This window comes from Petaurus breviceps, unplaced genomic scaffold (genome assembly GCF_028583685.1).
Source record: "Petaurus breviceps papuanus isolate PSGF00001 unplaced genomic scaffold, PetGlider_PUasm1.0 183, whole genome shotgun sequence".
Taxonomy (NCBI): Eukaryota; Metazoa; Chordata; class Mammalia; order Diprotodontia; family Petauridae; genus Petaurus; species Petaurus breviceps.
This window is the reverse complement of record NW_027185791.1, coordinates 12291393-12318791: the sequence shown is the minus strand read 5'-3', so window position 1 is coordinate 12318791 and position 27399 is coordinate 12291393.

The window sequence follows — 27399 nt, the reverse complement described above, 5'->3', positions numbered from 1 at the left end:
TTAAGAATACATCTCATCTTCATAGCTTTGAGACATATATGATCTGCTTCTTTTCTAATTCTTTAATAGTATGATATTGAATATTGAGGTGATGTATCAATTTAGAATGTATTATGGAAAATGGTGTAAGATGTTGGTCTCAGTCTAATTTCTGCCAGACTGCTTTCCAAAAAGTTTGATTCTTTTTTTTTTTTTTTGGAGGGGGGAAGACAAAACAATTGGGGTTAAGTGACTTGCTCAAGGTTACACAGGTAGTAAGTGTGTCAAGTGTCTGAGGCTGAATTTGAAATTATGTCCTCCTGACTCCAGGACTGGAGCTCTATCTACTGCCCCGCCTCGCTGCCCCATTTTGGGGGTTAAGTGACTTGCCCAAGGTCACACAGCTAGTGAGTGTCAAGTATCTGTGGTCAGATTTGAACTCAGGTCCTCCTGACTCCAGGACTAGAGGTGCCTTTTAGGAGGGAGCATTTCATCACCTTTCCTCCCTCATCTATTCCCAGTGCTTTAGCTCTCATTTTTTTTTTCTTATAACTGAGAACCTTGGAATTTCTTTGGCCTTTTTTCTTTTTTCCTACCTAGCCTCTGGCTCCAGGAAACCCCAACAAGGACAGTCCAATGGGAATCTGGAAATGGCACCTATTTTTCTTTGTCTTACCTTCTGAGACACTTTCCCTGCAAGTTGTACATTCTGTTTTTGTTCCCAATATTCCAATATATCTTTGTGCATTTTGTCTCCTGAAGGTTAGTCTTGTTAGTGTCACCTATCTTTCTGCCTAACTATGGTGTGTATGAAGACCTCTTCTAAGATATTAAGGCTTAATTCCTTGTATAAAGTAGTTACATAAACGAGCCATTCTCATTTTGGAGAAGGATGATTTGCATACTTGTCTTTGAGTCAGGATGTCAGCGATATGATCAATGCGCACTTTAATTATGTGTGCTTAATAAATCTACACTCTTGTTTTCAGAGGAAAAATAAGAAAGCATGCTCTAGGTTGTTTTCTCATCTCACTAATGAGCCTATCTCATGGAACCGAATCAAAGGCCTATTAAAGTCAATATCTATAATGTGTTTTTGCTAGGTCATCACTCTTTCATAAAAGGAGATTAGTATTGTTTTGCCAGTGTTTTATTTCTTTTCCACAAAGTTTACGTGTCTGTCAGTTGATGATTTAACAGTATTTTTTCCAGTTACTAAAATTGAGCTGTTCAAGCTCTGCCACACAGGGCTTTGTGTCCTCTTTTTGGAGATGGCTGCTCCTTCTGCCCTGTACATGTGTACCCCCCTAGTTTGTTTTTTGAGGTTTTCAAAATATGTCAACCCAGAAAGTTAATATGATCTTAGATTTCGTTAGGAAGGCGTGGAAGCAGGAATAAGGAGGTGATAGTCCCTGACTCTTTTGTCCTTGTCAGGTTACATCTGGAATACCCCATTCAGTTCTGGGGAGCACATTTTAGGAAGAGCATTGATAAACCAGGGTATGTCTAGAGAAGGGTAACCAGTGAAGGGCACTTAGCATGTGGATTGGTGAAAAGAACCAGGGATGAGAGGGAGACTTGGAGGAAATATCCATCTTCAGATGTTAAAGGACTGTCAGTCAGTCCATCAGTCAATAAAGTTTGACTAAGTGCCTACTATGTGCCAGGTGTTGTACAAAGTGCCAAGGATACAAAGAAAGATAAAAGATAGTTCTTGCTCTCAAGGAGCTCACAATCTAATGGGGGGGGCACAACATGCAAACAACTGCACAAACAAGATGCATACAGTACAGGATAAATTTGAAATAATTAATAGAAGGAAGACACTACAATTAAGGGAGATTGGGAAAGCTTTCTGGGAGAGGGATTAGACTTTTTCTTTTTGACTCCCAAAAGCAGAACTAGGATCAATGGGCAAGTGGCAAAGAGGCAATTTGGGGCTTGATATAAGGAAAATTTCCCAGGGGTCTCCATAAGTGAAACAAACTTCCTTCACATGTAGCGGTTTTCCTTTACATGAGATCTTCATACAAAGGCTACTTGACCACGCATTATACCTTATTTAAAAATAATTGCTAGCATTTATTTAGCATTTAAGGTTTGCTAAGCACTTCACAAATATTTCTTTCTATCCTCACAACCACCCTGGATAGTGTTAATATCCTCATTTTTCTAGATCAGGAAACTGAGGCAGAAAGAAGATAAGTGACTTTCCTGAGTTACATTGATAGTCAATATCTGGTTTAAACTCAAAAATTCTCCACTCCATGGCCAGTTTTCTATGCTCCAAGGCACCTTGCTGCCTGTAACACAAATTCAACATCTTAATTTCCAGTTCCTGGTGTGGCCCGTTCTAATCATCAGAGAAGAGTTCACAACTTTGGAAAAGCTGAATCACACTCAAATCCCATCCCAAGTTACTGCCGAAAACAAGAAGAGGATTCATATCTCTTAAAAACAGGCTCTGCCCTCTGCATACCATGTTGTCTCCTTGAATGGGATTTTCGATATCAACATGACAAAATGTTGTTGCTGTTCTAATCTTGTAATTGAGAGGAAGGGGTGTAGTGGGTAGAAAGGAGGCGTCTGAGTCAGGACCACCTGGGTTCAAAATCTCTCTCTGGCACAAAGCAGTTCTGTGACCTTGGTCAAGACAACCTCTCACTGCCTCGGGCACAGTTCTCTAAGATTAAAAGTTGCCAAGCAGGTGCTGATCTCCATTTTCAGTTCGACTTCCCTCACCAGGAGCTCCCTATCCCGATAAAGTCACAGGCCTGGGCCCCAACTTGCTCCCCAACTCCCCCAAAACCCTACACCTCTTAGTCCTTCCGCTACAAAAGGATAAAATCCGAATCTCAACTTAATGTCAAGTTTTACTTATAAAAACATTGTAAAAATCATAGAATAAAGAAAGTCTGAAGATGCTTTGAGAGATCATGTTTGTTTTGGGGTATACTGTCTTCTATTTATTTTTGAATTATTATTTTTCAACCATTAAAAAAACCTTGAGTTTCAAACTCTCTCCCTCCTGCCAGTTCCTTACCCACTCATCGAGGCCAGTAATATACCTATTACATATACATACATGTAATATACATTTATGTGATAATACACATATTACATAATAAATAATAACACACATGTGTACATATACACATATATAATAGTATAAGTATATATTTATTTATATATGAAGTCCTAAAAAAGGCATTCAAGTTCAATGACAATCTCAAAGGCTTCTTTAGGAGACTCCACAGCCCCTTGTCATTTGGAAGCCAAATCCTTCATGACACAACATAAGTTGATTTCTTTTAGATTTTTCTTCAGTGTAGATGGAAGACCATGGACTTCATTGTCCATGTGTTGATCATTGTGCTTTACAAATATTATCCCATTTGACACTCACAACAACCTAGTTTTACTATCCCCATTTTACAGCTGGGGAAAGTGAGGCAAACTTGCTCAGAGCTCAACATCTAGGAAGTGACTGAAGCTGGGCTTGACTCTAGGCCCAGGGTTTTTAACCACTGGGCCACTTGTGCTGCCTCATTTGCTAATTTTGTGATCTTGGCAAGATTACCTCTCTGGGCCTCAAATTTCTCAGCCAAGAAATGAGGGTTTTGGACTAGATGATCTTTAAAGTCCTTCCTCTAAATCTCTAAAGTCAATCTCAGCTCCCTGATGCTTTGTCCAAAGAGTTGGCTGATATTGGAAATTATTTTGAAGTCACTTGATGATGAGTTATGATGAAGGACAGCAGTGTGTGTGCATTTTGGGATGTGTATAGCCAGCCTTGGCTGTGCTTATCCCTGTCTTCTCTGAGAGGAGAAAAGAGAACCAAACCAACAAAGTAAGCATAATAGCAGAAATGTTGTTGCTGTTGTTTTTAATTTCTTAACTTGTAGCACCAACCAGGAGTCACCATGAGAAGTCCTCATTTCCAGAGATGAAAATTTAAGTGTTGCTGATACCTCAGGCATCAGAATACAAGTAACACCTTGATACAAATAACCTGTAATAAAACAAGATCATCATGGCTTTCCCATTCTCCTCTAAAACGGTAACGGCCTCCCAGCGGGGAGGAGAACGAGCATTTATTAAGTGTTTACTGTCTGCCAAGCACTGTACTAAGCTCTTAAAAATATTAGTGCATCTGATCCTCAGAAGAACCCTGTGAGGCAGGTGCTGTTTTTATCCCCATTTTACAGTTGAGAAAACTGAGACACATAGTGCTTACTTTTCCAGTTTCACACAGCTAGTGTCTTGAGGTTGGATTTGAACTTAGCTTTTCCTGACTCTGGGCATGGTGCTCTATTCACTGAACCACCCCCTTGTCATATACTAATAACTATATTGTTGTTCAGTCATATCTATTGTATTCTGACTCCTTGTGACCTCAATAGGGATTTTCTTGGCAAAGATACTGGAGTGGTTTACCATTTCCTTCTCCAGCTCATTTTACAGATGAGGAAACTGAAGCAAACAAGGTTAAGTGACTTGCCCAAGGTCACCCAGCTAGTAAGTGACCGAGGCCATATTTGAACTCAGGTCTTCATGACTCCAGGCCCAGTGTTTTGTCCACTGCATCACCTACCCCCCCCCCGATAACATTTACATAGCAACTTTAAGATTTGCTAAGCACTTTACAAATATGATCTCATTTTATTAGTGGACTCATCTTAATGGGAATAAAGGAAATTAAATAAGACAAAGTAGAATAATGGGAAGATTTAATTGACTTTCATTGAGCCAACTAATTCCTTTTCCATTTTAACAGGAACTTTTAATTTCAAGGGCAGTGTGGTGTGGTGGAAATAGCATTGGATTTGGAGTAAGAGGACCTGTGTGTTCATACAAGCACCTCTAGTCACCAGCTGCACGACTTCCGGCAGGTCGCTACCTCTCTGGGGCCTAGTTTATTCATCTGTCAAATCCGAGGTCTTCTGCTAAGCTTTTCTGCTTTTGCAGAGTTTGAGGACAGTTGCTCATTATCTCTCTCTTTCCCTATCTAAATCATGCTACCTTTTCTGGATAGAGCCATCGGCCTGCTTGTCATAGAAAGCTTCTCCTGGAATTATCCCAGATAGGATGACATTCTTATAAAGGGGTCTTCTGCACAAATATCATAGTTTATGTGATTAGTGTCTGCCAGCTCAATAGCTCTGAATTCTTCAGCAGGGATTATATTCTTCAAATGCTTGACCATGTCTTTTTAAATAATCTTTTTTTTCTCCTTCCCAATTCGAATAAACTGACTTTACAAGAATCCCCAGGAAGCCGGCTACAGAAGAGAGATCAGAATTCCTATTACCCTTGTAGCACCAGTGGGTTCAGGTTCAACAATACTTTATGTCTTAGTTTCCAAATCCTTGTTATCCAGGAGCAGACTTTGCCAGTAACATTTACGTCGTGTACTTGCCTCTATCTCAGAAGCAGTATCTATCCTTGTTTTCAAAGAATTTTTCACTAGTCCCTTCCCACTCTTATCCCCATGAGCCCAACTCCTAGTGGTAAACACATTCCTCTGGATTCCTTGGTATGTGGGTAGTGACTGACCCTCCCAGGCCCACAGCAGAGATGAGCTGAAGCTGTGCCAGTTTCGTCTCTTGTATGAGACTTCCTGCTTAGCAATCAATCATAAACACCTACTGAGATTCTATAATTCTATGGCCATAAAAATGACGGACACACAAGTGTGTCAGATGCTCCTTGGAATGGTGAAGGGATTCCCAAGCAATAGAAGTCACCTCTTGTCCTTATGGAATTTATAATCTGGGGGAAGTCAAAGACAGAAGAGAAAAGTTTGAGAACAATTTAAAAAGTACAGAAAGAGAAATGCAAACCTGCAGAGCTTCATGGAGCTATGGACACACATTCATAGAATGACCAAAGTTAGTATTGGAAGAGACTTTGGTGGCCATCTAGTCCAGCCCAGAGTGGTCATCAAGTCTCTTTTTAAAGATGTCCAGTAAGGGGTAGGAAACTATCTCCTGAGGCTGTCTATTCCAATTCTGGAGAGTCCTAGTTATTAGGAAGTTTTTCCGGACATCAAACTTAAATTTGCCTCTCCATAATTTCCACCTTATTTCCTGCTTCTCCCTTCTTGGGCAACAGAGAATAAATATAATTTCTTTTCTCTGTCAGCCCTTAAAGTACTTGAACACAGTCATCATGTTCCCCATATATCTTCTCTTATCCAGTTTAAAGAACCCTAGCTCCTTCAACTGATCTTCATATAACAAGGACTCGAGGCCCTGCATCATCCTGGGTGCACTTCTGTGCATGCTATCTAGCTTATCCTTCTTAAATTCTGGTGCCCAGAGCTTCAGATGTAGTCTGTATAGATTAGAATAACGAGGGACTTCAATGCACATCAATCTCATTATTCTCAGTACCTTTTTTAGCTGCCTTTATCCACAGATGATTCAAACTCAGCACCCAAGAGGCTTTAAGGCTAAGCTGCTGTCCAGCCATATGCCACCTAGCCTATCCTTGTGAAGTTCATTTTTCAAACCCAAATGAAAGACTACATTGACTTCTATTGAATTTCTACTCTTTTAGATTTAGCCCACTGTCCTATACTCTCAAAATCTTGCTGTTAGCAGATCCCAATTCTGTTGGCCTGTGCTACTACTAACGATCACTTCTGGCTTTGTGTTAACAGAACAGATTTGGGAAGGCTGTCATCTGTGCCTTTAATGAAGACATTCATCAGTTGTGAAACAACACAGGTCCAGACCTACTTTGTGGTACTCACAAACCATAATGGACCATTAATAACTACTACTTGAGCTCTGTTGTTTAGGTAATTCCAGAATCAATTATAATATTTCTTCATCTTTTCCCACCAGAATAATATAAGATACTTTGTCAAATGTTTCGATAAAGTCTAAGTAAACTCTATAGCACTTTCCTATTCTACTAATTCAATAACCCAATAAAAGAGGAAATGTTGTTGATCCTTTATTTTTGAAGAGGACTGATGACATTATGGGTGATATATTGACTTGAGAATGAATTGAATTGAAGTGAGGCATTTACACAAAGTTGTCAGTCTCACTCTCTCTTCCTGAGGTACTGAAGTCCAGCGGCAAGACAAAAGCCCAGATAGCTGGTGTTGGCCTAGGATGTGGTGGATGACTTTGGCATCTTTGATGTCTGACCAAGCTCTAAGCCCCAGCTCCTGCTTCAGGTGCCTTAAATGGCAGTTGGAGCCAATTGTCCTCATCTCCCCATTCCTCTAGGGGAAGTCTTTACGTGTTTGGGGTAGATATCTCCCTAACTCATCAATGAGTTTGAGGCCATCAGTTGCCCCTAACCTGGTTTAGTTCATCTGCTGAGAGGATTTTACTGGGGTATGGCCACTGAACATGTGGCAACTTCTGGGTGCCATGGGTGTGAGTTGGGTGAAGGTAGATAGCAAAGAGAGATGAGCATCCCTGCAAAGATCTCACCAAGTCCTCACACCAGAGGTGCCAGCCCTTCCTAAAGACTTCGTATACCCTCAAAAGAGCAATTCTGACTAGTTTGGAATGAACCATTCTAGATAAAATAATGCTTGTTATTGCCACTTCCTTATCTAGACCTTCACTAATCTTTAATGATCTGTTCCAGAATTATTTTGTCAGGAATTGAAGTCAGGCTCAAGGACTAAGTCTGCAGACTTTATTCTCATCCCTTTTTGGAAATAAGGACAATATCTGACCTTTTTCCAACCCCCTGGAACCCATCTTACTCTCTGTGATCTTTCAGTGATCACTACCTACATTTTTTTCACCAATCATATGCTTGAAGATGTAGTTCATCTGAGCCAGGTGCATTTGTTGTGTTAGGGGCAACTAGACACTCTCTTCCTAATTCCTCATGTATTTTGGGCATCAGCTCCCCTGAGAGGCAACATAGCACAGTGGCAAGCTGGGATCAAAGCCAGGAAGAGCTGGGTTTCTGTCTTCCCTCTGACATCAAACTGGCTGTGTGATTCCGGGCAAGTCAATTAACTTCTGTTCTCACTTTTAGGACCATAAGTGGCAGAGAAAGTGCTGAGTTGTATAGGTATAGGGAGTTACCTGCGCAAGTGAAAGCATAGGTCCAGTGCCTATCAATTATTTTCCCCTCTGTCTTTTCCAATGCAAAGATTCTTCTCCTTGGCAACAGGAAACAGAAACCAATTGAGATAGAAGCAATAATGCCTTCCCTCAGGTGTCAGACATCATCACACCAGCCACCGTAAGGAGTGGGCTATGGAGTTCTTCTTTGATCTTCCTCTCTCTTTCCCTATAGAGAAAATAACTCACCCCTTTAATTGTCGCTATCTTTCCTTGCCAGCTTCAGCTCGTTTTGTGCCTGGCCCTTCCTGCCCATACCACCCGTGCTTGGACAAGGCCTTTGGAGTCAGGATGGGTTAGCTGCAGAGTTTCTTATGACAGAACTGAAGGGTGTTTCGTTCTTGTGACCAAGAATTTGTTAGATACCTGCCCATGATTAGTGATGGAAATTTAAAGCTGTCACTTAGCGAAGTACCCATAAGAACATGGCGCTTGACATGTTTATCTTACGGGTCTTTTCTAGAATAGCAAGTAATTGTAACTTTCTTAAAGAAATGTGGAATTTTTACAATATTTCAATGGGACTTTGCTTTCTTCTGATGGGAGCTATTGACTTCTTGGTATGCAATTCTCAAGTATTCATAGGGTAAGAAATGAATACAGCAAACTCAGTAACCTTAAAAAATACTCAGGCAGATGCATCAAGATTCGTTTCACATTGCCGGTGTCCTTGGCCAGCAGGCAAACATAGCTGGCTAAGTGCCATCTCCGCAGCAGCAGGTCTAGCTTGGAGATTTGCATTAAGTTTTAATTTAAGGAAAAATAAGAGAGCAGAGAGCAATATATCTGGTTCTTCGGCGTCAGGTGGAGACCTAGGGAGGAGGGCAGAACAATTCCTTAAGGAATCCTGCAACACAGCTGGACTTTCTGCAGTGCGAGTATTTGAGAACCTCAAAGAAATCCTCACTGAAGTATGGTCCTGCTTTGGGTTTGGAAGGCCTTTTTTTATTGCATCTCTAAAAATTGTTTTGGTGTTTTTATGGACTGAGCCATTGATCAGGGAATCTCTTTGTTAGTTCTTTTATGTGAGAATCATCCAATCCTAGAGCTACAAAAACTAATTAGAACCCTGACTCCCTGGCAGCATTTATCTTGTCTGGTCCTTTTGGGTTCTCACAAACACTCATTCTCCCTACTCTTCAGCTGATTGCCCTTTCCTATTTTGGCTGACTCATTGACTTTCAGACTAGCATATTATTCCAATCTTCTTAAGACTTTTGGAGTCTTAAGACTTTGGCCTTTTAATATATATATATTTTTTTCCTGCATAGCTCCAAATTGTTTTCTGGACTGGGTCATAGCTTCACGAGAAGTGAACTTGTTTGCTAACCTTCCATAGTCCTGTACAATAATGAGTTATCCTTTTCTTGACCATCTTTGCTAAAATGATGGATGAAAAGTGATAGAATCAACCAACTTCTTTATTTTACAACTGAGGAAACAGAGACTCAAAAGTCAAAATGTTTTACCTAAGGTCACATGGGTAGTAAATTGTAAAGTGAGCATTGAAATCCATATCTTTTGACTTAAAATTCAGTACTTTTCCTCTTTCCATGAACTTCTGCTGCCTGGCCAGGTTTATCTCACTGCCTTCCATATTCTGTAGCAAGACCAGTTAAAAAAAAAGAGTTTTCTTTGCACGAATACTTTTCTGAAATATAAAGTAATTCTAGATTCCTTTCATGAGTAGATAGGCTAGGCCTGACTCAGACTGGTGTGGTCCTTCAAATTCAAAATTAAAACAGAGATATTTGAAGAACATCCGGCAGTTAACCATGACAAGAGAATGATAGTAAGAGCAGGGAAAGGATATTCAGCAAAAATACATCATTGATTGAGCTAGAAGGAGCTTCCTTGCTTTTGCATTGCTTCCCTATTGGTCCATAGATCAGAAGCCTAAGAAGCTGTTGATTCCCTGTGCCCAGGCTTTTTTTTATACCTAGGCCACCAGGAAGTTATATTAATGGCTTAAATCTTTAGTCCCTTGATTCAATTGAGTCTCAAGGTCAGTTTCAATGCCTTTTAAAGAAAAAAAAAACTAGCCTAGCCTGCTAGGGGCAGGGCCTCAGGATATTGTTCTTATGACAGTTCATTTTGAATACCAAAGAAAATAAAATTCTTGGCTAACATTCATAGCATATAATCTTTAAATTTGTCATTATCATGTAGTCTGGTGATCTAACAACTTTTGCTTGCCAAACTGATTATATCCAATGGACTAGAAAGAAAATGATAAGAAAGTAATGTCAATTAATATGTTTCATAATTAAACCTTCTTTTAAGGGATCACCCCTACTGCCTGTAAAAATTGATTCTGCCATTTGTGTTGTGTGGGGTTAATGGTGAACCTGGCTAGGTTTATACTCACAGGCAATGATGCACTGTTCTCTCTTTCCCTCCTCTTCCTAACCTCTGCAGACCCTTCCCACTACCAATGGTTTTCTCTTCCTTGCTCCTTGGCAAGTATTTTGTCAAGCTGATCTTAATCAGATTGCTATGTAATTATAGAGGAACTGTCCAGATACTTTTGTATTGTCATTTTCTACAAAATGCAGATTGCATGGCATGTATACATAGAATTACTCTGTAATTCAAAGTAAATTGACATTTAATTTCAATTTAATTACACAGGAATTACAGACATGTCAGCTACAGTCTATTTAGAGAGTGAAGTATAGGAATCTGTTTGCAATGTGGAACTCAATTATATTATCCTTCTAATGGAAGCACAATCATTTCTCTGCATTTGCGCGAATCTTCTTGTAAGATCTTGGTACGCTCTCCAAACGCTAATTTGACCTCATCATTTTTCATGGAAATAAATTAAAACCAATTTCTCTTCCTACAGATGAAAGAAGAAAGCCTGGGAGAGTGACAAGAACATGGCCTATGAGCCAGGAGCTCTCTCTTCTAGTGCAGCCTCTGCTACTGATAGAGAGAGACTTCATCATACCTGCTATCTCAATGATGTGTGTTGTCATGTCCCTCTGGAACAGTGCAGATCACAAGCCTTCTGTATCTTCTCATCTGGTGTGAGTCTTATCCATAGCCTTCGAGAAATTCTCTATAGGGAGTTTATCCAATGTTCTTGAGGGTTGTGTGTGTGTGTGTGTGCATGCGTGTGTATGTTTTCTTCCAGATCTCTAAGTATTTAATAAAGGGGTACAAATTAAGCACTCAGACTGTCCATCTGTTATTCCTTGTGTTATCACATGACTGGCCTACTTCCTTTTCTAGTCACATATCTCCTTGGTGATGTCTTCTTTTTCTTTCTGTTTGTGCTTTCATTTATAGAGAGAATGTCGTGGGTAGGGATTGTTTTATTCTTGGTTCTTGAATCCTTAGCTCCTAGTAGAGTATTGAGCATGGAGCATATGCTTAATAAATACCAATAAATAAGACAAATAGTTAACTGTACTTATCCATTTTTGCAAATTCATATTTATATTTCTATTTATTTTATAGTTTTTATGAATTTTATTAACAAATACAGCAACTGATAGGATTTAGTTCTTCCCCTAGTGAGTAGTTTGTCTACTCATTGGTCATGGACAAAGACCTCACAATTAAGAATAGCAGGAGTGAATAGTCCAAATACTTTGTCACTTAGTCCACCCGACTCTGTACTCAGCTCGGCTGGTTCTTCACTGGCAGATACTCTGTCACTCTCAATCTTTCCAACACAGAAGAGCCTGCCAGGGTTTGTGTGCCCCTGGCATCAAGTCTGAAAGCCCAGTGCCACTGTTATACTGTGATGAGGCATCAAAACAGGACTTTTCTGGAGGGAGTAACTGGTACCTTAGGAAATTTATTAACCTTTCTGGGTCCTATTTTCCTCATTTGTGAAAGGAGGGGTTGGGATACCTGGTCTCTAGATTTCCTTCCAAACTGAACTATGTTCATACTATAATACTATTTTTGATAAAATTATGGAATAAGGTAGACAAATATGTAACTCACATCACTGGGTTTGGGTTCTAAACTGCTACTTTTACCATTAGCTTTTTTGGGTGTGGGAAGGGATTGTATTTTTGGAGCTCTACTATGCTATTTACATCTTTCCATGTCTCTGTTTTTCCCCATTTATAAAACGGAGAGGTTGGACTGAATAATTTCTCAGCTTTAACATCTATGTATCCAATGAAATAATGTTTGTAAAATGCTATCACAGTACCTGGCACATAGAACTGCTTACTAAATGCACATTCCCTTTCCTTGTTCCCTACACATGCACGAAGATTATTACTAATTTATGGCACTGACCTGTCACTCCTGGAAGTTCTGCCCTGTAGCCTATCAACCAACCAATTAATTAATCAGCAAACACTTATTAAGAACATTCTATGTGCCATGTACCATATTAGGTGGCAAGGATGCAAAGACATTAATGCAAGAGTTCCTTGCCGTTGTAACAAAAAACAAACAAACAAAAACAACCTGCTTTGTGGAAGTTTAATTCTAATACTCAGGAGTGCATTGGAGTATGGGAGAAGCATGTCTGTCTATGATGGGGAGAAAATATACACCTTATTAGAAAACCACAGTCTTATCCAGGTATAGGAGAAGATGCTTCTGTCAAAAACTAAAACCCAGATGTTAATCATCCATCCTTTTTGAGTTCAGAATTTAGTAAAAGGAATACCAAAATTCTATTTCCTGCCTTTAAGAAATACTCAGTCAATGAAGGACATTAACTATCTCCTTGAAATCAATTTCTTGACAAAATGGAAATGCTGATGTTAATGAATCAAACCCAATGAATTAATCAAATCATTAGCATGTCAATCATTAGCAAATCGATTTGATTAAGAAAGTCCAATGCAAATGATGATGTAAATGGATTAAGACTGCATGGGGTATATGTTGCAAAATAAAAGGAAGAATAGATCATTTTGTTTGGATGAACTCAGGTCATTTTAAAATGGCCCAAGACAGTCTAATATGTATATAGCATGGTCAAAATCATCTGTGGCTTTTAGAGATGATAAATAAACCTAAAGGCATGAGTGTGTGTTTGTGTGTGTGTGTGTGTGTGTGTGTGTGTGTGTGTGTGTGTGAGAGAGAGAGAGAGAGAGAGAGAGAGAGAGAGAGAGAGAGAGAGAGCACACTGCAAGAGAGACAGACAGAGAGGGAGACACAGACAGTAAGAGAGAGAGAGAGGTCTGCTGGAGAAGATGGGGGGGATCAAGATCATATATGGAGGGTCTCAGCAAGGAGACAGACTGCTTCATTAACAGAGTCTTTGGGAATGGAGGAAAGAATTAGGGAAGATGATATAAAATTTTGAGATAAAGAGTAGGAGAAAAGAGGGAGCTCTGCAGATTGAGTAGGTGGGGGGAAGGTGAAGTGAGGGAGAGGAGAAAAGAGATGATGTGGAATAATATCTCTGGGGAATCCATTAGGGAGGGCTAAAAGGATTGCCTTGTTGTAGCGGGGCTACAAATGAGGTTAGGTAATATATATTTGTACTCAGTCGGCATGGTTGCATGACTTTTTCTAGGTCATTCAGGAACATGTGAATTTGAGTGGTGGCAGGTAGAAGAGGAATTTACAGGCTGGAGCCTGTCAAGGAATGGACTGAAGTGTTCAACCTCAGGAGTCAGAGGACCTAGCATCAAATCTTGTCTCTTATAATTAGCATTGGTTTGACCTTAGACGAGCCGATTAACTTCCTTGGGCCTTAGTTATAAAATTAGGGGTAGTACTAGATGGCCTCTGAGCTTCCTTCCTGGTCTAGATTTATGATCAATCAATAAGTGTTTTTTCAGAGCTTGGTATAGAACTAAAATTTGTCTAACATTTGTTGAGTGACTACCAGGCAAGGCATTGAGAGGTTGAAAAAGAGGAACTGACACAGTATTTAAGAGTTTTAGAAAGCTTTTCTTTACTTCAACCCAGTAAGATAGGTAAGGTAGATATCATCATCTCACTCTATGGGAGACTTACAGAGGCTAAGTGACTTGTCTGCAGAAGCTGAGCCTCGAAATTTGGCTCTAAATCAAGTGCTTTTTCCTCTATGCCCCAGTCATCTCTCACACCACGACCAACTCCTTGCTTCTCCATGATCTGTTGTCTTACCTTAAATTTCTGTCTTTTTTTCAAAATTTAGTTGTCATATATGTGTTTGCCTATGTTACCCCTTGACTAGCCTCCCTAACTAGCTAAGTTGATAAACTGAAAATTTTAGGGTTTTAGTAGTCAATGATGCCTCAATTTAATGTTTTTCTTTTTAAAAATGGATGACTTTTATTTTACAGCACCTCATTTCCAAATATATCCCCCTTCTCTCCCTTACCTATAATAAAAAGAGAAGAAAAAAACAATTCAGCAAAATTAACCAATATATCAACCATGTCTGACAATATTTTCAATATTCTGCTCACATAATCCTTGCCCTCTATAAAGAAAATAGGGAGGGATATTTTCTCATCTTCAAGTACAAGCATTAAGATTACATAACATTCAGATTTAAAAAAAAAATTATTGTTGTTTTATTCCATCTCTTTTAGTCATCATGTATACTATTTTCCTAATTCTGCTTATTTCACAGTGTCATTTCTTAGAAATCTTCCCAGTCCTTTGTGTAGTCTTCATGCTCATGAATTCTTAGAGACATATTCCATTGCATTCATGTTCCATAATCAGTATACTATAGTCATCCCCCATGTAACTGGCATCTACTTTGTTTCTAATTCCTTGATATCACAAAAAGTGCTGCTATTTTGGTGGATATGGGGATGGTTCTTTCTATCTTTGACCTCCCTGACGTAAAATAGTTTCTAGGGATTGGCGATTTTTGACAGAAGAAAAATAGTTACTCCCTCCCTCTGATTAGAAGAATAGGAAAGTTGTCCAAGGCCACTTTCTGGGAGGGCCTTTTCTCCTAACCAAGCCTCCTTCCCCCTAACATGACTGACTCCTTTGTGCCCAAGGGAATCCAAGACAGTCTGCATTTACATAGCTTAATCTTTCCCTTACTTTTAAAGAATAATTGTAATATTTATCAACATCTCTTTCATTCATTTTGAGTCCTTGCTGGGGAAGCCTCAATGATCTACTTTCCTTCTCTGTGTCTGTCTCTGCTTGTTTCTTTCTTTCTCTGTTTCTGACCAAAAGCTCCTTCTCAAGTACCCTTGAGTGTATGAAATGCATACATACAAATAATGCTTTGGTTTAACTGATTTTTCTTAAAACAGATGTTTAGAGACAAGGTGAACAGCAAGGTAAAATATAAACTTTAAAGAAAAAGAGATAAGCTTTAGAATGGATATGCACTTGCCCCAGGAGGGAGAAAGGAGAGGGAGAAGAAGAGAGGAAAAGGTAGGCAGAAGTCTGTCACAGTCTGGTTCCCAGCGTCCTTCAATCTCACTCATCCCTTATTTGTTAGTGGTAGAAACATCAGTAGTGGTGTTGAGTTCTAGGTTTTCTTCTCTTTTCTCTTTCTGGGTGATGTCATGGAAAAGCTGAAAACCACACAGCCTCCAATCATCCCATGTTGAAGCTTGGACATGGAAAGGGTGGCTTCTGGGTTGGGAGATGGGGCGGTGACAGCCCTGTTGCTTTTACATGCTATTTGTCAGAGCTGTGATTTCTCTTGATTGTTATGGTGGCAGCCTGTTTTCAGACTCTTCTCAGTACTTCTGTACACACCTAGCCTCTTGTGACATTTCAGCTACCTCCCCTGCCCTCTGGGTTGTAAGGAGAGAGACTGTCACTTCAGGTATAGTTGCAGCCTTATGACTTCCAGGTATTCAGGTAAACAGGCATGGGAGATTTCAAATTCATCATCAGACAACACTCTCTAATGCTTGACTATTGAGGTATTTGCCTAGTTAGTGTTTGGACCTTAAGGCCAAAGGTCATCAAAATAGCTTTAGTAACCTTTTTGGGGCATAGTCAGAATTGCTTTGCAGAATGGTTGGATCAATTCATAGCTTCCCCCAACTATCCATTTAGTGTGCCTGTCTTTTTAATACCCTCATACATTGACTATTCTCATTTTTGTTAACCTTTGAATTTTTTGGGTGTAAAGTGTTGATACATACTTCTTTTGTTATTAGTGATGTACAGTAATCTCCCATATGATTGTGATTAATTTGCAGTTCTTTTGAGAGCTATTTATTAATATCCTTTGACCACTTGTCCATTGAAGATGAACAGCCTTAAATATTTGTATTAACTCCCTGTATATCTTGGTTATCAGAACCTCATCTGAGATATTTGATGCAAAGATTTCCCCCCATTGACAAACTCCCTTTGTATTCTTTGTATTGATTCTAGTCATGTAGAAGTTTTTCATTTTCAAGTAATCAAAATTATTTATTTTATCTCATGCGATTGTCTCTCTATTATTCTTCCGCTAAGAATTCTTTTCCTAGGCATAACTTTGAAAGGTATCTGATTTTAATTTTTTTAATGCTGTGACCTTTAGTATTCATGTTGCAGAGACTTGATTCAATTTCTTTTTTAAAAAATAATTTTTATTGATATATCTTGTTTTTGCAATGCCTGAATTTCCTTCTGCATCCCTTCTCCTCTGCTCAGGCAGTCATCCTTTATAATAAAGATACTTTTTAAAAAGACAAAAGAAAAATAAAATTCAGCAAAACTTCTCAATGCTGACATTATATGTTCTGTTCCACACCTGGGATAGCCCTATCCCCCCACCTCTATATAGAAATGGGAAGGTATTTTCTCATCTCTTTTCTTTAAGCCCAAGCTTGTTCTTTGTAATTTTGAAGCATTCATTTTTGGTTGTTTTGTGGTTCTTTCAACTGACATTTTTATAGTCATTATGTACATTGTTGTCTTGCTTCTGCTTACTTCAGGAGTTTTTTCAATTTCAATTTCCCAAGCATTTAGTAAATGCCTGCCATGTGGCAGGCACCATGCTGGATGAGGGGGATAAAAAGACAGAAATGAAAACGGATTCTGCCAACAAGGTACTTCCTTTTTGTTGGAAAGAACAACACAGATAAATAAATGTAAAACATTCAAAATAAATATGAAGAATTCAGGAAGGGGATACTAACAATTTAGTGGATCAGAAAAGAGGTGACATAAGCTGAGCCTTGAAGGGACCTCGGAATTCTAAAGAGACAGAGCTAGACTATTCTAGGCAGAAAGGACAGTCTGTTCAAAGAGGCGGAGGTAAAAGACAGTATGTCCCATCTGGAGAACAATGAATAGGCTACTTCCCCAGATAACAGTTCCATTTTTAAAGAGGCTTTCAATACTTCAATGCAAAGAAAAACTAATGGTAAAGATTTTGAGCATCATGTCAGGCCAGTGGTGGAGAATTTTTTGAGTGGAATGGGGAACTCTATTAGTGACCCTGAATCTATACTTTATATTAGGGAATTACTGAATTTTCAGAATTGAAATCTGGAAGAGGACATAGAGAGATCTAATGTAATCTACCATTTTTCTAAGGAGGAAATAGTCTCAGAGCGCTTATAATGTTATTGCCGAGGGAGCTAGTGCGAGAGTCCGAAGCAGGATGCGGGCTCCTTCTTCCCAGTTCAATGCCCCTTTTCTTAATATCTCCCTCCAAGAATCACTATCAAGATTGCCTGCTCCCTCTACGCCAAGGCAAGATGTGCTTGAGATGAGAATACTTCCACATTTTCCGGGTGCGCTGTTGGCCTCTCCATCCCACTGTTAGACATTTCCTCTGACCTCTTTTATTTTGCATTGGAGGTTATTTTTTTCAACACCCATGGTGACTCCATGGCAGGCAGCCCAACAGAGCAGTATCTCTGCTCTATTTTCTGGTTGCATCCTGATGTAATCCTGGAGCAACTGGAGAATCAAGGCCTGAGCAAATCAGGAAAGACTTATTCCTATCAAATGACTGGCATTTTCCTAGAGCCAACAGAAGAAACTGAACCAATTTATAACACTGACTTTCTCATACAGAAGGGCTTTTTATACTCAGATTTTTTTTTTTACCTACTGCAGACCCCAATGGACATGAAATGGAGATTGTAGGAACACTCAGAAGCTTTAGTCTATCATTTTATTCAGCAAAAGCATGCGTGAAGCCTTGCTCTTGGGAAGCATAAAAAAAATGAAATGTTATGCTCTATTGTCTTGCATCTATGTATAATTAAGGATCTCTTTTACCATCCAAGATAATTTTGAGTTTAGGAAGAATAAATATTGCCACTCTGTTGCCAATGTGCTAAATTCATGTTTTAATAAATGGAATTTACACTGCCTGGTTCTTGTAAAAAATAGGGAGCATAAACATATGCTTTCCAGGAAAAGAAGTCATTCAGCTTGCTTTCATCTGAGCTAAAATATGATCTTTTCCACTGCAAGAGAGAAACTACCAGAGTTGGACGGTGTTCAGCACTACTCACTGCTCCTGTGAACAGCTGAAAGCAAAGGGCTGAAAAGAAATTCAGATGCTTTACCCAGTGTTGTATTCAATGTCCAGTGCTCTGAGAAAAGGACTCCAGGGGGGCTCTCACCCTTTAGGGGACACGGCTGGATACATAGATTGTTCATCCTTGAATAGGCTCCGGAACTGATGGCTATCTTTTGATGCTACTTCCTTATTTCTTTAGTTGCTAAGTCCAAAACATTCTGAATGCTTCAACTTTCAGTTGTGTGTTGGATATTTTCATCAGAAGAACTTGAATATTGCCCTGGAACAATCTGTTAAAAATAAAAGAAAAAGAACTGAATGATAAATATTTGTAGAGTACAGGAATAAAGGGTCTTGATTTTGGAACCTTCCACATGAACCAATGATAGAGGGTTTCTTTCTTCTCCCTACTTCTCCCTAATCCAGAATTGAGGCAGGTGTCTCTTGCTTTAAGCAACGGATGTATTCCTAAAAAAGAATGTAGTTTGAATTTTTATAAATAAAATCATACATCAAATGTACAAAATAACTTATTTAGAGAAATTGGATGGTAAATCTTCATAATAAGTGTTGGATGGTCATCATTATCACAATCCTCACCAGGAAGGTCGTATTACATAGAGAAAAGAGGTCTGATTCTAGAGGCAAAGGGTCTGAGTTCAAATCTTGATTCTGATGTTTACTACTCATGTGACCTTGGGAAAGTTATCTAGCCTCGTTGGGCCTCAGTTTCCTCATCTGTAAAAAGGTCGGTGGTCAACTACATGGCCTCCGAAGTCCTCTTTAGCTCTAAATCTCTGATTCCTATAATCTCTTTCTGTTTTAAATCCAAGGATGTTCTGTAATTCAGATTTTTGTATTTTGACTTTGCTTAAAGTGGGTTGCTCCTGTGTGTGGTATAATAACCTTCTTTAGCCCAAGAGATCATGTGGAGTCATATATGAATCATCAGTAAGATCCTTGGTGCCTTTGTTCCAGACGCACCAGGTGTTTCTTCTGGGGGAGGGAAGGTTTATTGTGGCTGTTTTCCAGAAAAGAGTGGGTTTTGGTGAATGTTGATGGGAGAGATTGAGGCACATCCTTGAATAGGGATTTTCTGACTCTGCCCCTCTTCCAATAAGCTTTCCTCCAATCAGTGGGTGACTCTTGTTGCTGGCTAAAGGTCAGTATTGGGGAAGATCCAGGTGCATGGCAATTTTCACAGCTGCAAATGTGAAGAAATTAAGTTCTTTTTTCTGAGTAGTTGCTTATCTCACAGGTCTCACAAGTCTCCCCCTTTTAGAGATGAAAGGAAGGCATGAAAAATGAAGGAAAATGAACAGAATTTGTGGAAGTTAGGAAATTGCTATAATTACTCTATAAATATTATATCGTACTCTTAAGATCGGTCTTGAGTTAATATTCTGAGATCCTATAGGAAAGAGAGCATGTGGTAAGCCTCTTTTCTTGAATGGGGGTGCAGAAGCAGGGAACATCATGAAATAATTAATTTGTAAGATCAAGAGTTCATAGAATCTTAACTTTAGGTCTGAAAGGAACCTTGAAACTATTGAGTCCAATCCCCAAATGCCACATTTATGAGGAAACTGAGGCACAGAAAGGTTAAGTGAGTTGCTTATGATTACACAGGTAGTAAGAATATGAGTTGGAATGTGACCCCTTTTTTTTGTGATTCCAAGTCTCATGCTCCATCTACCATCATATACTACCTCCACCCTCCACCACTACAAGTTCAGAAAATTTGGGTGACAAAGGCCCTCTTTGCAAATTCATTCATGTGAAGAGAAAAGGTACTTGAATGCCTGGCACAAAGTTTCTTTATTATTTTGGTTCGTGGCTGTACAAAGACTTTAATTTCATGATGACAGACCCCGACGAACCTTTTTAGTTTGCCCTGGATGCCATTTTGTCATATAGGATCCTTCATGTTACTTAGTTTTCAAGGCTCTATTTGTTCCCTCTGAGAACTAGTGAAGACTAGAGTCCTTACTTCTGGACAAAACAAATCGAATTCTTTTGATGGGGGGAAAAAGCAAAAATTAAACACATGACCTTAGCTCGTGATGTTCTAAGAAGTATCCCTCCAGTTCAAATTCCTTCATTCATTCAACCTATATTTATCTATGTTAATAAATTTTATTTGTTGGTGTGTCATAGGCCTCTTTGGAAATCTTGGAAAGCCTGCAGACCTGTTCTCAGAATAATGTTTTTAAATTCATAAAATAAAGCATATGATTACAAATAAAAACCAATCACATTGAAATAATTATCAAACTGTTAAAAAAAAAAGTAAATTTTCAGGCTTTAGATAAAGAACTCCTGCTCTATAGAGGGATGACAGGAAAAAGAGGAGCAGAATTGGTCTAGAAAAAGGAAGAGATTCTCTCTTTTGTATTGGCTTTAGTACTCTAGAAATATGCTCTGTCTCCAGATACTAATTATCTGAGATATAGACCTGGGAGTGATGGCTAAAGGATACCCTCCCAGTGATAGCTTATACAGTGCATTCAGCTTCACAAAGCATTTTTGTCACCATAAGCACGAAAGGTATGTAGTGCAAAACTTATTATCCCGATCTTAGAATTAGGGAAAGTGAACCTCAGAATGGTAAAGTGACTTCCTTTAAGTCTAATTAGTGACTTGAACTCAGGTCCTGAAGTCCCATGTAGTTTTCTTTCAAATTTTTAAAAAATTCATTTTTATTCTTAGTCCCCAAGTTCTCTCCTTCCTTCTCTCCATCCTTCACCCATGGAGAAGGCAAGAAATACAATAGCAATTATACATATGAATTCATGAACTACGTATTAGGCATGCAATGTGATTTCCAATACACTGGGCCAATGCTGTCAAGCTCAATAGAAGCAGGAGGCCCACATCCACCCATGAGGATCCCAGTGGACCACATATTGACTTAATTTTCAAATGTATATCTCTCTGTTTTAAGGTATTTTCTATGTTTTGCTATTTCCCAATCACATTTTCATCTGGTTTGTTGTAGTTGTTTGTTCGACACTTCTGCATGAGACTCTCTCTCACTCCACACCTGGGTGGGTGCCTGCTTATTGCTGAGTAAAAATGCCCTTACTGGATTATTGGAATTGAGGTGGTAAATCAAAGGGCCTTGAGCCTGTTGGAGACACAGCCTACTTCAGTGATAAGGAAAAAGGCTCTGGGAAAGGGAATAGAAATCCCTAGGACAGCTAGGTGGCTTTGTGGATAGAGCATGGGACCTGGAGTCAGAAAAGACCTGAGTTCAAATAGAGCCTCTAACACTTACTAGCAGTGTGACCCTGGCCAAGTCACTTAACCCTGTTTGCCTCAGTTTCCTCACCTGTAAAACGAGCTGGAGAAGGAAATGGCAAACCACTTCAGTATCTTTGCCAGGAAAATCCCAAATGGGGTCATGAAGAGGATGACAGGACTACAAAGAAATGAATAACAACAAAGCGCTTCCGAAGTAATACCCAGCTCTGTAGATGCTATCTAGAACTCAGTGTTCCCTGGGAGACGAACAAGGAAACCAAAGCAGGGAATTTCACTTTCTCAGTCATTGGGTCATAATGTTTTCTAAGTTCAATGAAAGCAAAAAGATGATTATTTAGTGCTTAATTTCTTCTTCAAACCCATCTCTGACTAATTAGAATTCTCATCCTAAAAAACAATGCTTTCAAAAGAAACTCAATTAGGGGATGTGCTATGCAACGAAATAAGTGGTTGCATCTGATCTTCCCGGTCAGACAAGGGAAACTCCTGCCAGCCCCTTTCCTATTATGGGGCTGCCTGGAGGCAATACATGCAGGGTGTCCCAAAAGTGTTGGTGCCGTCTTAGGCTCTAAGAACTTAAATAATAATGATAATTAAATAAGCTCTTAATATCTATTTTGGGACATGCTGTATGGGGGGGCAAAGCAGAGATTCTGAGTTACTCTTAATTAGTCTGACACTTTCTACCTCATATGCAGAGAGGTTTGTTTGGGGAGGAAGATACAATGAGATCTTTTTTTTTTTAATTGACTTTTTCCCATATGTCTTTGTTTTCTTCTGTGTTGTGTGTATTGGGGCAGCTAGATGGTATAGTGGGTGGAGCACTAGGCTTGACATCAGGAAGACTTGAGTTCAATCTAGCCTCAGAAACTTACTAGTTGTGTGACCTTGGGCAAGTCACTTAACCTCTGTTTGCCTCAGTTTCCTCAACTAAAAAATGGGGATAATGAAAGCACTTACTTCCGAAAGCTGTGAGGAAAAACAGCATGGAAACTTATACATAGTAAGCATTGCATAAATGTTAGCTATTATTATTACTATGATTATTATCATTGGTGGACAATCTCTTTTTTTGGAGAGGGGAGGTAAGGCAATTGGGGTTAAGTGACTTGCCCAAGGTCACACAGCTAGTAAGTGCCAAGAGTCTGAGTCCAGATCTGAAATCAGGTCCTCCTGACTTCAGGGCTGGTGTTCTATTCACTGAACCACCTAGCTCCTCTGGTGAACAATTTTACATGCCAGGCTGTGCTACAGTCTGCAGGAGGTCTTGGGCACAGAGAATACTGAAGTGTTTGGTTAGTGATGACTGTGGAGCAAGGTCACTGAAAGCCAATTTGTCGTGTCTCCTGAACCCTTTCCTATTTTCTTAGGATGAGCCTGTATCAGAGATCAAGGAGCCCTACCACAGCAAAGGAGAATATCACTAAGGGGGTAAAAAGGAAACAGTACTTTGATGAATGAAACCACAATGGGCCTTTTGCTCAGGGATCAGAATGTTAAAGGGAGAAGGAAGAGTATGATGAAGAGGACACATTATTCTTAGCCTTACAAGCTGTGTCGTTTCATTATATGCTTTGGTATGAAATGATGTGAGCTTATGTGGTCAAGAAGAGAGCCCTATGCCCTCTATAGTCCTTTACTCGTGTGTTTGGGCCCCCAAGATTTTTGTCAGATGTTGCCCTGACTTGTAAAAGAGATTATTCTTCCAGGATTGGGGAAACTTGCCCCTGTGTCCAAGCAAGGTGAAGACCTAAGCATCCCTACGCTTTGCACCCACATATGCAGACCATGTCAGGGCATGGATCCTGAGAGGCGTGGCCTCCCAATGAATGGAGGGGAGGGGTCAAACAGCTAAGCCTCTGGTTTAGCTTCACCATTGCCAAAAGCAATGCAGAATTTCAGGGCCTTCCTGTAAGATAAAAATTACAGGGCCCTCTCTCCGCAGCATGTGCCTTTGCTTATGGTTAATTCCAGTTTATTAGGGGAGTAGCAAGGACATGTGAAAGACGCCTTGGAAGCACTCCACGGTACAGCCCTGACTCCTAATAAAATGGTCTGTCCTCACCATTTGCTGGCACAGATTTCGACAATACATCAGCTCAAAGAGGCAGGAACAGGCTACTTGGCAGTTTCTCAGCATTCACTTCATTTTCTGTGGCTTGAGCCCCATCGCTGACTCCCCATAGAGCTGACTGGCTTGTACAGTCAGAGGCCTGGGCTTGGAGAGAGCAAGGACTTTTGTGTGTTTGCTGGGTTGAGCTGGGGGGATGGGGAATGACGAGTGGGGGAGTGGAGGAGGGGACCTTGGTGGACAGACCAAGCTAACAATCAACACACAGTTGAAAAAAGTCTCTCTTGCCAAGAACACTCACTCTGAGGCTGCCAAAAGATACTGATTGAAAAGTTGCTGTCCTAGCTGGCAGCAAGTATTCACTGAAACAATGAGTTCAATTAAACATAAGATTTTTTAAAGGACTTGTGTTACAGTAGAGAATGCTGCGTCACATGGCTGCATGAGCTCTCGAATATCCATCCAGGATTTATGATGCATTAGCTCACCCTCATGTCACATCGTGAGAGATGGTACTTTTATGCTATCAGTTGTAGGGATTTTCTTTTGTCCTATGCTCCTTCCCCCCAATCCTTACCTGGACAACTGCACCAGTAAATGCTTGAAATCTTCTCTTTCAGTAAGTATTCCAGTCATGTCAACACCTGAACTTCATCAATGTGGATAAACATGATTCATCTCCTCTTAAATCTGTCATTGCAACATCCTAAGGATTGAGTTGTCCCGTTAAGCTAATGAAAGGTGTTTGGAAATCCTGGTTCAGTGTTTGGGATTCATGACTCTAAGTTCCACTTGTCCTTGAAATAATCCTGCAGTTTTTTACAAACCAGATTGTAAATGGCGCCTACTATAAAATCTGATGTTTAGGCTCCTGTGCTGAAAAGACCATATCCTTTTAGTGGAGAGAGAAATGGATGAACAATGACCCAAGCTGCATTTGCCTCTTGTTTTTGGCATTGACTCCTTGCTTCCAAGTGACTGCTTAACCACCTTAAGTCCTGGCTTCCAGAGGTGCGAATAAGCAATATGGTGTAGAAAACCCCGAAAAAGCTTCAGTTTATAGCATTTTTGTACACAATTCTTGGAAATCTTCAGGTTCCGACTGTCTGCTCAGTTGGCATTTGTTTTTAGAATTTCCAATTACTTTTCCATTGGCTTTTTCAGTTCTTCTGAGATCTGATTTTACTAGTCACACTAGATCCACCAATACAAATTGCAAATTTAGTGCAGGGGTTCTTAACCTGTGGTCCATAAACTGAAAATCTGTCATCCATCCATCCATCCAGCCAGCCATCCATCCATCCATCCATCCATCCATCCATCCATCCATCCATCTGTCCATCCATCTATCTATCTATCTATCTATCTATCTATCTATCTATCTATCTATCTATCATCTATCTATCTATCCATCCATCCATCTATCATCTATCTGTCTGTCTGTCTGTCTGTATTTCAATATAGTTGGTTTCCTTGAAATCCTACATATTTAAACCATTGTTCTAGCAGGGGTGGGGAGTCTTTTATTAAGGAGATTTGTTCTGTAAAGTTCTGTGAAGGCCACACTTGAAGACCTAGAGAACCACATGTAGTTTCAAGCCTGTAGGTTCCCCACTCCTGTAAGAAGTCTATAAATTTCATCAGACTAACAAAGGGGTTTGATACTCATCAGTTGGGGAATATATAAGACAATTTATGATACATGAATATTGTACTAGAATACTACTATACTGTAAGAAATGCTGCATATGATGAATATAGAGAAGCATGAAATGATTTATATGAACAAAGTGAAGTAAGCTGAACTAAGTCAACAAAATCCAAAACAAAAACAATGTGAATGGTAGGAATGACTACAACAAAACAGTTAAGACTGGATGCCATGAAATTATAAGGACCAAAACTGGCCTCAAAGATGATAGAAAATCTCTCTCTCTCGTCTCTGTCTCTTCTCTCAGTCTCTGTCTCTCTGTCTCTCTGTCCCACTTCACTCCTGTTCTAGGATAATCTTTCATCTACTTTATATTTATCTTAAATGTTTTGTTATGCAAGTTATCTCCCCCATTAGATTGTAATCTCCTTGAGGGGACCATATTTGCTTTTTATTTGTACCTTTCACACTTAGCACAGCAAGTTTCACATAGTAAATGCTTAATAAATGCTTGTTGGTTGATTTTTTTGTTATTTTTTAATAAAGGGTTGTTTTCTGGAGGGGAGAAGAAGGGAATATTGAGAAATATAGGTAACATAAAAAGATATAAATAATTCTTTTTGAAAAAAGAGGGATGGGGTGGCCAGGTGGTTCAGTGAGTAAGAACGCTGGCCCCGGCGTCAGGATACCTGGGATAGTCTGGACTCAGATACTTAACACCCACACAAAATAACTGGCTGTGTAACCTTGAGCAAGTTACTTAACCCCAATTGCTTTTTTAAAAAAAGAAAGAAAAAATAGGGACAATATATAGACATCCCAAGCACTACCTTAGTATTCCTGAAACCTTGAAAATAGCAGAGAAAGACTTCTAGGGTGTAGGGTGGAGCCTCTATGAATGATTTATGGAAAGACATCAGTTCATAGATTTCAACCTGGAGTGCATCTTAAAAGCCTTCTAGTTCAACCACTTCATTTTACAACAGATGAAACAGGCCCTACCTAAGTGAAATGATCTGCCTAAGGTCACAGAGGCAGTGAGTACAAAAGCTGAGATTTGAACCCAAGTCATCTAACTCTTTGACACCTTTGACACCTTGAATGTGTCAAAATGCCTTGGGGGAGAATCACAAAGAAGACATGGAGATCATTGTACTGAAACCAGCTCCTATTGCTTTTTGCAAGAGCCAATTAATTAAATTTTCAGTGTGAGCATTTACACCTTAGAAATTGGCAAATGTCACAAACCAGGGTTTGATTTATTGTTTTGTTGATTATATAGGCTTAAGAAAGTGATGGAAAAATGTTAATAATTCAGATTAAACTTACAAGTGTGCCATGAATACAGTTTTCCCCTCAAGAGTCAATTGTGAAAAATTTATTAGGACATCCCTGTATACAGGGGTTGTGATTGACATGACTGGAAGGAATAACTGAAGATTCATCAGAACATCAACAGAATATTTTCCAAATTCTAAGAATTTTTTTGGAAAAAATGGTTCCAGTCATCAGCAGATAGGATGTGACTGTGGCAACTACCTTTATTAAATGAATACTTTCTCTAAAATTGAAAAAAAAAACCTTTTTCCACAACACGTTACTCAGATAGTAATGAAATAATGAAACTGAATAGGTCACAATTATGTAAGAGAAGTATTATTTTATTGGAAAGCACTTCTTAGTGAATGCTTGAGGTGAATAGAAAGCACCAATAGAGAAATTGTTAATATATAAATGGCAGCAAACACAGGGTCCCCATCTTTATGTGCCAAATGACTTATTTCCATATTAGCTCATAAAAACACATTCGTTTGAAAAGCTTATTAAAAATATTCCTTGACTCAATCAAGAAATGAGGGTGAAATAGAGCAAGTCATGAAAAGAAGCATGTATTAAGCTCCTATCTACTCTGTACCAGGTTAGGGGCTAGGAATACAAGAGCAGATTACTTAGATTG